The 13,421-nt window shown below is 38.5% G+C and overlaps 1 protein-coding gene across 1 annotated transcript in view; it reads left to right on the forward strand.

The window, feature by feature from the left end:
• Positions 1 to 13,421, forward strand: part of DNTT (DNA nucleotidylexotransferase) — a 618,183-nt gene that overhangs the window by 98,758 nt on the left and 506,004 nt on the right. The window lies entirely within an intron of this gene.

Here is a 13,421-nt window from a genome sequence, read left to right on the forward strand (position 1 = left end):
ACCTGCATACTTTTGCTGATTGGTGTCCCTCATTCCCATCTCAAAAAGTTGGGAGGTATGCTGAAGGTACAGTAAATATCTCCTAAACGTGCGCCATTTAGGAGATATTTACTTTAGATGCAGTTGGTGACATCACTGCATGGCTGTACGGCAATCATCAGCAGTGACGTGTGATGATGGTTCATACTGTTTTACACTATTGCAGCACCTTTATTATTTTACATGTGGAATGATCTGAATATACACATTGGATTATTGGGTTATCGATTCACCATTAGTTGTGTGGTTTCAAAGCGCTTATAGCCTGATACGAAAGTACAGGCATTGGGAGTCGGTGAGTGCATTTCTTAAGGGAGAGGAGTCGCTTATCACTTTTTGGTATGGTGGATGGAATAAGAAGACACTACAATTGAAAGGACATTTTGGACACTTTATGAATTATTTTTTGTTTTTTTATTTATGTTTATTAATTTTGCTTTAGCACATTTTGTGTTCACTTGTCACGGGGTGTTAATACTGTTTACTTAGTAGTTATATATATATTATATATACATATTTTTTGGAGTCACATTAAAGAGATATTTATATTTATAATATAAGCACCACTATTTTTTCCTTTTATTTTGATTTATTTAAAGGTAAGAATATCACCTACAAACACATTTACAGTGGTGTGAAAAAGTGTTTGCCCCCTTCCTCATTTCCTGTTCCTTTGCATGTTTGTCACACTTAAGTGTTTCGGAACATCAAACCAATTTAAACAATAGTCAAGGACAACACAAGTTAACACAAAATGCAATTTGTAAATGAAGGTGTTTATTATTAAAGGTGAAAAAAAATCCAAACCATCATGGCCCTGTGTGAAAAAGTGATTGCCCCCCTTGTTAAAACATACTATAACTGTGGTTGTCCACACCTGAGTTCAATTTCTCTAGCCACACCCAGGCCTGATTATTGCCACACCTGTTCACAATCAAGGCATCACTTAAATAGGAGCTGCTTGACACAGTAAGGTCCACATTAAGCAGGAAAACAGCATGGTCAGTTCTTTAGCTCTTCTCAGAACTGAGCCTGCTTTCCTCCAATGATCAGACTTGTCCTGACACGCCCCCGCTGCATAGCCATTCATTGGGAAGCTCCGTGTTCTGTTGTTTCTCCTCCCCCAGCTCTTATGCCGCTGAGAATAGAGGGAATGTTATCACTTATAAAAAAGGGGAAAAAAAGGGTCTCTGCTAAAAAAAAAAGAAGAAAAATATATATGTGTGTGTGTGTGTGTGTGTGTGTGTGTGTGTGTGTGTGTGTGTGTGTGTGTATATATATATATATATATATATATAAAAAAGAGAGAGAAAAGAAATAAAAATATATGTAAAAAAAGAAAAGAAATACAGATATATATATATGTATATATATATATATATATATATATATGTGTGTGTGTGTGTGTGTGTGTGTGTGTGTGTATATATATATATATATATATATATATATGTGTGTGTGTGTGTATATATATATATATATATATATATATATATATATATATATATATATTTTTTTTTTTTATTTTTTTTTTTTTTTTGCAAAAAATACTAATTTAAACTTTTAAACAAAAAGCTTTAGAAAAGGCCTGGTCAAAATGGTTAAAATACAAATGCACATAGATGCCTGCACGCTTTTTGTTTGCTCCTAGTTTATCAATTTTCTGCTGATGTCCTTGTTCACAGATTTCACATATACTGCTTTGTAACAGTAGTAGCAGCTTTGGTGTCACAGGTTGAAGAAGTATTGATTCGGAAGAATGGCATAAAAGGTGCTGATAACTCGGAGTAAGGTGTTTTCAATGATAGTAAATGTGTATTTATTGCTGTCAAAACTATGGCCACTTAACTTAGTAGTTGTTACATTTCATTATGCGTACCCTAAATATGCCATGACCCACATTACACCTCTGTAACAAATCTACTTCTCTGCTGATATAACTGACACTCATTGGAGCTGTCACGTAACAACCTCTACATGATGTGTAGGAGGTGTTGGTGTAACGTGGTGATTCAATGAGTATCATACTGTAATCCAACCCTTTACAACCTGTCTATTCAAATTAAGAGTTATTTTAGATAAAGGTGTAAGAGATTTTTGTGATCTTATCAATACCTGTTAATATTTTTTGAAACTTCTATAAATAGTTTGTAGTTATATATATACAGTATCTTACAAAAGTGAGTACACTCCTCACATTTCTGTAAATATTTTATTCTATCTTTTCATGTGACAACACTGAAGATATGACAATTTGCTATAATGTAAAGTATAGTGTAAAAAAATACTGCGCTATCTCTAAAGAATAACAAGCTGCGGCTCAAAATGTTATACAAAGCTGCGCTAAAACTTATAAAGTGCAAAAATGATATTGTGACATTGAATTCTAATATCAAAATGCTAAACAGTGTATACTACCAAAAATTGTGCAAAAAAATTACTCAAAATTAAAACACATAAAAAGTCCAAGGGGGAGAGAAACGTCAGCACGCCGCTCACCCTACGTTGTTTCGTCAAAAATGACTTCTTCCTGGGAGAAAAATGACTTCTTCCTGGGAGAAGTCATTTTTGACGAAACGACGTAGGGTGAGCGGCGTGCTGACGTCACCGCCATTCCCCGTTGACCAGGAAGGGCGGGCAGTGTAAATAGGAGAGAGCCGGCCGGCTCGTGATTATACACACGCTTGTACTCAGCTGGAAATTTGTGAGTTTGTTATTCTTTTATTACGTTCGGATTAAAATTTTATACGGAATTATGCTATGGGAGCCTTTCTCTTTTTTCTTACCAAATAACTATGGTGGAATGTGAGACGCTCTAAGAAGGAGTTATAGGAGTTGGAGACGCCAGCAGAACCTATTGGAGAGACCAGGAGTGATCGTTTTGTTTTCAAGATTGTATAATCTCCCTAAAAAGAGATCTTGTCAGCTGGTAAGCCTTACTGAATTTGGTGGTGGATAAAACTCTCTCTCTGGGCGCACCTGCTATACATCTGAAGGGTGTTTTAAAGAGTCACTTCAATGGACTGAATTTATTTCTTTGCGTTTCTCTTCCCCTTGGACTTTTTATGTGTTTTAATTTTGAGTAATTTTTTTGCACAATTTTTGGTAGTATACACTGTTTAGCATTTTGATATTAGAATTCAATATGTCACAATATCATTTTTGCACTTTATAAGTTTTAGCGCAGCTTTATATTTTTTGGTTTGTGTATATTGTGGGTATCTCACATTGTGTTGCAGCAAGAATTTATATTTATATTTAGTTTATTGGTAGTATTCATACTATTATTTTTAGAGGTTGCCTCACTGGCTTAGGCCTTCTTTTGAATAATTGAGTAATTTTGTGGACAGCGCTGTTTTCCAAAGATTTTTTCAAAATGTTATACAACACTAACAAAATTAGACAGAAAAGGAGCTGCGCTAAATAGTGACAGCTCTCTAATAAAACCCAAAAACTTGGTAAAGTGCAAATAGTGATGTTAAAGTGATAAATGAATTAATGAATAATTTACATAAACAAAAGCAAATAAATAAATAAATATATATAATAATGAAATTGATTGAAATGAATGTGAACACCTGATTGAAAATCAGCACCCGATAGTGAAACTATAAAGTGTATGACTAGAAGTGCATACCATAAACTCAATAAATGTCAATATAAACAAATAACAAAAACAAAATTAATAATATCTATTATAAAATTATTTATTAATTTATTTATCATTTTAACATCACTATTTGTACTTTACTAAGTTTTTGTTAGAGTGCTGTCACTGTTTAGCGCAGCTCCTTTTTCTGTCTACAATGTAAAGTAGCGAGTGTACAGCTTGTATAACAGTGTAAATTTGCTGTCCCCTCAAAATAACTCAACACACAGCCAAAAATGTCTAAACCACTGGCAACAAAAGTGAGTACACCCCTAAGTGAAAATGTCCAAATAGGGCCCAATTAGCCATTTTTCCTCCCCGGTGTCATATGACTCGTTAGTATTACAAGGTCTCAGGTATGAATGGGGAGCAGGTGTGTTAAATTTGGTGTTATAGCTCTCTCATACTGGTCAGTGGAAGTTCAACATGGCACCTCATGGCAAAGAACTCTGAGGATCTGAAAAAAAGCATTGTTGTTCTACATAAAGATGGCCTAGGCTATAAGAAGATTGCCAAGACCCTGAAACAGAGCTGCAGCATGGTGGCCAAGACCATACAGCAGTTTAACAGGATAGGTTCCATGCAGAACAGGCCTCGCCATGGTCGACCAAAGAAGTTGAGTGCACATGCTCAGCGTCATACCCAGAGGTTGTCTTTGGGAAATAGATGTATGAGTGCTGTCAGCATTGCTGCACTGGTTGAAGGAGTGGGGGGGGTGAGCCTGTCAGTGCTCAGACCATACGCTGCACACTGCATCAAATTGGTATGCATGGCTGTCATCCCAGAAGGAAGAGGATACCCAAGAAAGCCCGAAAACAGTTAGTTGAAGAGAAGCAGACTAATGACATGGATTACTGGAACCATGTCCTGTAGCCCGATGAGACTAAGATAAACCTATTTGGTTCAGATAGTGTCAAGTGTGTGTGCCGGCAAGCAGATGAGGAGTACAAAGACAAGAGTGTCTTGCGTACAGTCAAGCATGGTGGTGGGAGTGTCATGGTCTATGACTGCATGAGTGCTGCCGGCACTGGGGAGCTACAGTTCATTGAGGGAACCTTGAATGCCAACATGTACTGTGACATACTGAAGCATAGCATGATCCCCTCCCTTTGGGGACTGGGCTGCAGGACAGTATTCCAACATGACAATGATGGCAAACATACCTCCAAGACGACCACTGCCTTGCTAAAGAAGCTGAGGGTAAAGGTGATGGACTGGCCAAGCCTGTCTCCAGACCTAAACCCTATTGAGCATCTGTGGGGCATCCTCAAACAGAAGGTGGAGAAGTGCAAGGTCTCTAACATACACCAGCTCTGTGATGGCATCATGGAGGAGTGAAAGAGGACTCCAGTGGCAACCTGTGAAGCTCTGGTGAACTGCATGCCCTAGAGGGTTAAGTCAGTGCTATAAAATAATGGTGGCCACACAAAATATTGACACTTTGGGCCCAATTTGGAAATTTTCACTTCAGGGGCATACTCACTCTTGTTGCTAGCGGTTTAGACATTAATGGCTGTGTGTTGAGTTATTTTTAGGAGACAGCAAATTTACACTGCTATACAAGCTGTACACTCCCTACTTTACATTGTAACAAAGTGTCATTTCTTCAGTGTTGTCACATGGAAAGATATAATAAAATATTTTCAAAAATGTGAGGGGTGAACTCACTTTTGTAAAATACTGTAGTTAGTAGATGAGGGCAGCTATGTTGGCCTATTATATATGCAGGCTCTGTGTCTTGCCATCCAGTGCTACATGGTGGGGGAGATTTACTAAAACTGGTGCACACAGAAACCCTAAAAAGAACACCGTAGGGTCCCCCCAATCCATACCTGGCCCTTTGAGTCTGATATGGGTCTTGAGGGGGAACCCTATGCCAAAATGTAAAAAAGAAACAACGTGGGGTTCCCCCCCCCCCCCGAGACTATACCAGACTCTTTGGTCTCGTGTGGATTTTGAGGGTAATCCCCACCCCATGTCGTATCTCCAACGTCAATCACAATCTCTTCTTTCTTAACTTTCTCCACCGATGTCTTCATTCTCCGCTTCCTTCTTCAATGTCTTCTTTCTCCGCTTCCTCCTCCGATGTCTTCTTTCTCCGTTTCCTCCACCAATATCTTCTTCACCGCTTCCGGCACCAATGTCTACTTCCTCTGCTTCCTCCACTGATGTCTTCTTCCTCTGCTGCCGCTGACCCGCTGAGAATAAAAAAAGACACTCCACCTCTGCCGCTCTCGCTGAACCCCCCCTTTCCTGGCCTGCCAGGTTGTATGCTTAGATATTGTTCTGGTATAGATTTTGGACCCCATGTTGTTTTTGTTGATGTTTACCCTCAAAATTCACACTGATGGGTCTGGTATGATCTGGGGGGGGGGGGGGGGGGTGCTTTAGCTCTAACATCTTGCTTTTATTCAGGAGACCACAGTGTTTAGTGCGCAAATGCAGTCAGTTGACACGTTTCAGCCTACATGGCTTTAATTATAACTAATCAAACTACTAATCAAATAAATCATAAAGTATGTATACATTCTTACATTGAGAGATCCATCTAGTGGTCAATAGTCATATTTCTTTGTTTTAATGCAATAATAAAAATATGGAAGAGCATACAGGTATATACAGGGAATATTGGGCTTGGACAACATGGTAGTCATTAGCTAGAGGATGTTTGATCAACACTAAATTTTATATTTTATTTGCTTTCTGTATTCTTAAAAAGTTTTAAGTTAAGTGTTCTCCACACATGTACAATATAATAGGCTCTATAGGGAGCTCCAATGCTGACATTTACTCCTACATCAGCATAGCAAGAAAGGCTTTTTGATATGTTGTTTAGCTTGGTGCGTGCACATTTCATTGCTTAGCTAGCTGGTCGCTATTTAAAAACGTGAATCATTTTAAAGCAGAGTTTTGATGTGCGCATTCTGTGGTGAACTTTACAAAACAGAAGATACAAAAGAAACAACATTTTGATGTTCACAGCAAACTAGGACCACGCTGTGCACATTGGGCATTAATAGATGATCAGCTAGATAGGTTCATACAGACCTGCAATCCAAGTGTACCATAATGATTTATCCCTGCTCTTGTTCATTTGCATTAGAAAATCAACCTCCAAGAGAGAGTCTCTCCAGTCTAATCACCAACAGCAATAAAAACCTGACAGGGGTTATACACATTCCCTAATGTGGTTGGAGTTGAGCTTTCATCCTAAATCTACTAAATACATTCCAGGTGCATCAAATCAAAAAGTAGAAAATCGTGTTTCCTGCCAACATGCTGAAAAATGAGACCCTCTCTTTTGTGGAAGCAGTGGTCTATCTGCAGAGGTCTCCTATACCCCCGCTGAGTCGGACCTATAGCTCTGCAAAGCACATCCTCCCTGCTGACTGGAGAGCTCAGCTGACTCCACAGGCGGCATGTTATCTCTATAGAGAGACCACTATGTTGATATAGAGAACAAAGATCCTTCTTTTCAGAATGCTGGCAGGGGGCAGGCTTTTGTTTTTAGACTGTGGCTTTTTCTAAAAACTATGATCTGTGAAGACTTTGCACAGCTTTTGTTTAAATACACTTGAAATATATTTAGCTAAGTTTAACTGATAAATCATTTGGTCTTTAGGGCCTATTCATATTGCCCTGCAGCCCAAACTGCTGCTGCTCATGTAGTGTTTTGGGCTGCAGAGTCGTGCAACAGGAGGTGGTGTGATGTGCTTTTTTTAAACAGAAGTTTATATAAAGTGTACAAAGTAACACTTCATTCAAGTCACTGCACAGTAGCGTGGTGTGCTGCTCTTGCTGTGAAGTGACATTCAGGACCATGTGGAGTTATGCAATATTATGCAAACATGTTGCATAATAGCGCACATGTACTGCTCTGGAATGTAGGGTAATACTGCATTCTGGTCTGAGAATGAAACACTGAAAACTATTGTTTTCTGTATGTCATAGCAGTTACCCTTTATTTGTTCTCAAGAAGGGAACTGCGTGAATGGGGCTTTAAAATATGTTTTTTTTTTTAAGTCTGTCCATACATTTTCGGACTATTGGAAGCCCTGTTACCATCATGTGCACATCCCCCCCCCCCCCCATTGTCCCTTTGACAACGTCTATTACGACAAAACATACGTTGGGTGGAGGAAGTAGCGATGACGTTAGCATGCCTGCTGGGTCACTGGGTGAATATTTGTATTAAATTCCTGATTGTTATTCAGACTTGTAAGTACTGTAGATGTATTTTAATATTTTTTTTAAATAGAGGATGTTGCACAGTGAGCTTTTCTTCTTCTTTTTTATCTGCTCCATACTGTGTGAGATCATTTCCATACCAATACTCTATGGGCCATTTTAAAGGGAGACTCCATACCCAGTGAGAAGTGGGCACACGAAGGCAAGATTAGACCCTTAAAAGGTCTTATCCTCTGGTAAGAGGCTCTGTTTTTCATCTTGGAGCGGAGCACTGATAGGGGATCACTTGAAGCACTAAGAAATAAGAATGTGCACGTGTTCAGCACTACTTTCAAATAATCACATTTGGATTCTTTTACTTTACTATTTCTTAGTGGATTTTGTATTTTTTCCATTTATGCTTGACAACACGGACCTATGTGAGCTTTATGCTCACTAGTATTGGATGAATTTACTTTTTGTATGATTATCACTTGTATTTAGCATTTGTTTCAGTACTTATGCACTGAATTGTACTGAAGTACGTTTTTTAAATAAAATTAACATGAGGTTACGAACATAATTTAACATTTTCTTTTTTTTTATATGGTTGATATTATGTGCAATATTGTGATTGCAGCGGTCGTGATTTTTGATTAACATTATTGTTCGTTTATTCTTGCACTGAGCGCAGATAGCACTTTTCTTAAACTGTTACCATGGCAGCACAATAGCTCAATGTCATTTTTGTGTAGATCTTGCAGTATCATAACCCACATCTTTCTTAGCCTTCTCTGTTACAACTGTTTTATTTTTTTTATTTTTTTACAACATTCTCTTCAATCCCTAAAGCAAGGAGTAAGCAATTTTTTTTTTTTAGTCTTTAATATCTGTAGATGTGGAACATATCCAAAGGGATTTTGTACAGCTAGTTAGGGTGATCTGTCAGAATCCTTAAAAGGGATTTTATGGAACAATTTCTTGATTTTAGTTAAATATCAGAGCCATAAGCTACTTTTCCTAAAGCGGTTTTAGATCCTAAATTCCCTAGGAAGTAATGAAGTATTTTGCCAGTGGGATAAAAAAAAAATGTGTTTCGATTTTAGGTTATTCACTGAACACCGGTACATTTTTTTTTATTACCATTTTATTTTTTTTCTTAAACATGTATGACCAGAATAACAAATGATGTGTTGTGTATGGCCTAGCAGAAGACCTGTGTTATAATATGTGTAATGCTTTTCTGTGGTTCAAGTGATGGGGCAAGAAAATAAAATAGAAAATAAAATCTATCAGCATCTTGTGTTGAGCTGGGAACAGTACATTGCTTTGAAATTATGCTAATATGGAAACCCCCTGTGTTCTCTCCTCCACCACCCCCCACTCTACTCATTTCCATACACTTTTATTCTTTTCACACTTAAATACCCAACGCAGTGAATTATAGTGTTTAAGAAGTACAGCATTTGAAATGTTCAGATGCATTTCTGCTTTTCCGTTTAATATTTTTAGCAACATTTAAATTTCCTTTAAAGGAGGCCCCTCGCCCAATTATTAAAGAACACCAGTGGTTTTACTTAAAGTGATTCTCTCTTCTGCTACGGCTCAATTTGGACTTTTATGAACAGACAAACTGACACTTTCAGGTACAATTGGAACTTCCCCGCACTCTCTCCCCCTGTCATCTTATATCTCCATAACTATAATGCCCTACTGGCTTTGTGGAGTAACCTTAGTCCCTCAAAGTAAGTGGCAGACTTTTGCTCAATTGGGGTAACTTTGCAGATGAACTCCAATTAAATTTTTTTTTTAGTTTTGAACAGAGATGGGATTTTTTGCTATCTTTGTGCGCATTCGGTAAATTTTCCATAATTACCTGTCCCAGTGAGAGAGAAGAAAAAACACCACTCCAAAGTAGCCCTCCAGGGCAAAAGAGAGTTAGCTATGAGTAAGCACTGATTACAATGCGAAACACATGAATATTTCTATACCCTGTTTTCTTTTTGCTGTGGATTACTTGATTTGATTTGATGGGACCTATGTTTCAATAAAATACGTCATTTCAAGTCTTTATACAGTGTGCGGCTATCCAGAGTTTTGTTCTGTCTACCTGCCTACCTGACCCAGTAACAAGGTGTCACCTAACTTGGAAAGACTGATACAAAATCTAGATTGCTGGAGCTAACTTTTTCATGCACCACATCTGATGGATAATATGCAACCTTTACCATGGTATGCAATGAACGTAGCTAATTGCATAGTTACATTTGAAAGGTGTTTATTTAGTTTTCAGCAGTACAATATAAGTACAAACAGTATAACAGTATGTCTACTTACATAGAAAGTATATTGTATACCCTTTATGATTACATACACATCAATTTTGTAAACTGGCATGAGTAGCTGGAATTTTAAAACAGAGGCAATACCACCTGATACCTCCACAACCAAAACAGTGGCAGCTGGGGCAAGGGTGTGTCTCAATTATGCCAAGAGGGTACCTCTTAAATGGAGCAACTTAAACAAAACAAAATCTTAACATACATACCAAACATGCACACACCATTCATACACATCACTGTCCCACTAATATATCGGGGTGCCCTGTTCCCCATCTCCATCACAGCTGTTTACTACATCATTTATCTTATCACCTTTTCTTACTCCAATGCCATACGTCCTACTTCAAATTCTTCCAGTCCTAGCTTAATCTTGTTCAATCTTACTTAGGTTAGTTGAAAAAAGACACAAGTCCCGCCCAGTTCAACGAAAAAAAAGAAAAGAAAACTCACACATTCAAATAAAAAAAAAAACCTCCACATACACTATATAAATACACTATCCACTATCCATAGTCGATTCAGAGGAAGGCAAGAAAAAAAACAATAGAGCATGATCCAATTCACATCTAGCAGGGGGAAAAAAATCTGTCTTAATCCGCCAAAAGGCAATCGGATATTCCCTGGATCAACTTTAGAAAATAATTCACATGCAATCCCTATATGGACAAAAAAGCAGTTTATTTTTAAGAATGCATGTTAATGGTCATTTATAGTTAACATGCATTTTAAGAATGCATGTTAATTGTCAGAAACCATGAATCAGACCGAGACAGAAGTACAGCTAAATCACACTTGTTTAATAATAAAAGTAAATAGAACAAACGTAGCCGGTAACTGGAACGGATAGTCAGACAAGCCATAAAGTCAGGAATCAGCGTAGCAAGCAGGATCTGGAGCCAGAAGGAATGTCAGCCAAGCAAGTCTTTAACAAGAGCGCAGGAGAAAGTCTTTGTGATGTTGACCAAGGTGAAGGCAGAGATCATCTGGGCTAGACGGCTTAAGAAGGCAGGACTGATGAGCAGGATATCATCAACAGGTGAGTCATTGTGAAGATATAGGATCTGGCAATTAACCGACAGCTGAGGGGCCAGCTCAAAGAAGGAAGGGCTGAGCCCAACCCTGAGAGTACCCCTTCCTCAAGGATCCCTTCTCCTTGGAGGACCATCAGGCTTGAGGGAAAAACATCTATGAAAATCACAGAGTAGGACAGGGGCATGTACATCTGAGGATGAGACCCAAGAGCGTTCCTTCAGACCGCGCCCTTTCCAATGCACCAATGTACCAGGTACTGTATGCGCCCACGGAACCTACAGGAGTCAACAATGGACTGTACTTTATACTCCTCATGGTTTTCAACCTGTACAGGGTGAGGATGTGGCACCAAGGTGGTAAAGCGGTTGCAGACCAAAGGTTTTAATAAGGAGACATGAATCACATTTGAGATACACATATTATAAGGAAGGTCTAATGCTTAAGCCACTGGGTTAATCCTGTGGAGAATACAGAAAGGCCCAATAAACCAAGGTGCAAACTTCAGAGAGGAAACACGAAGTAGGAGGTTGCGAGATGACAGCCAGACCTTGTCGCCAGCCTGGTAGGAAGGCACAGGTAAGTGTCTCCGGTCAACATGGAGTCTGTACCTATCATTAGCATGTCGCAAAGCCTTCTGGACTGGTGCCCAAGTGGAACGAAGACCATAGAGATGCTTCTCTAACGCAGGAATACTCTACGGAACAAATGAGTCAGGCAAATCAATACAGTTAGATACTTATCCATCATACCATACCACCAGGAAGGTGTGTGATTGGCCCCACATTTATTCTGCAGCAGGACAATGACCCCAAACATACGTCCAATGTCATTAAGAACTATTTTTAGTGTAAAGAACGAGGAGTCCTGGTAGTGAAGGTTTGGCTCCCACAGAGTCCTGATCTCAACATCAATGAGTCTGTCTGGGAATACATCAAGAGACAAAAGGATTTGAGACTGCCTACATCCACAGAAGATCTGTGGTTACTTCTCCAAGATATTTGGAAATGTATTGTTTGGAAATATATACCTGTTGAGTTCCTTCAAAAACTGTGTGCAAGTGTACCTAGGAGAATTGATGCAATTTTGAAGGCAAAGGGTGATCCCACCAAATATTGATTTAATTTGGATTTCATTTCTGTTCATTTACTTTCCATTTTTTTAGTTGATAAAAATAGACTATTAACACTTCAATTTCTGAAATCATTTGAATTCACATAATTTTTTTCACACCTGCCTAAAACTTTTGCACAGTACTGTATGTGTATATACTGTAAATTCTCAGTAGATAATCTTTCTGGACCAGTCTACTCTATTCAAGACCACGGATAAAAGGATTTGGCTATTGATACACTTTTGCAGTTGACTCTAGGTTGTTATGGTTTGAGCATAGGATGATTTTGAGATATACATGTTATAATGGTACCTTGTGCAGAGGTTGTATTTGCAGCAGGTATAGAAGAGTAGGCTGTGTTATAGGTGAAAGGCTCCAATACTCTAACTTCAGACTAGGGACAAATAGTCTTTCTATACCATGACTTTAAAAAAGGCATTATTTTCTTGTCTGTGACAGATTGGCCACTAACATTATGCAAATTAGCAACCGTTTTAAAAAATATGAATTGTGGCGGTATATTATACCTAGCCAATCAGGCCTGGTGGGATCTAGTCGTCTTGTTCCTCAAAAGGAGTGAGGATTGCATGTGTCTGAAAAACTGCTCTTGTTGCCTAGTGTCAGACAATTTGCTTCTCCCTTTCAATCCTCAGCTTTGATGATAGCCATGGATAAAGCCCTCTAGTACAATAATGGCTGCAGCAGGTAACTGCGGATCACGCACAGTCTATCTGAAGACAATCTCAGGAGAGATGCACTGATGAGGTTATTGGGGAAAATGCGCTCTAATATTTCACATTGCACATAATGCTCTATAGCCAAGTTGTCCATTTCAATTAAAAATGAAGGCCAGGGAAAGTTCTGATTTTTTTTTTTTTTTAAGCTATATGCCCTGAAGCTTCAATATTAAAGCAACATCATCACTGAGAGCATCAAATGGAGAGGGTGGTAATGAAACAGAATGGAAAAAGCCTAGACACAGCTGAACCCAAATTTGAACTGAACAGAAAAGTATACTTGGCTGAACTTTTTCAAATATGCCTTTTGTCTTGTCAAAGAGACAGCGATGGGTAAAATTAGA

The sequence above is a fragment of the Lithobates pipiens genome, unplaced genomic scaffold (genome assembly GCF_037356315.1).
Source record: "Lithobates pipiens isolate NorthernLeopardFrog02 unplaced genomic scaffold, aLitPip1_a1.2 Scaffold_25, whole genome shotgun sequence".
Taxonomy (NCBI): Eukaryota; Metazoa; Chordata; class Amphibia; order Anura; family Ranidae; genus Lithobates; species Lithobates pipiens.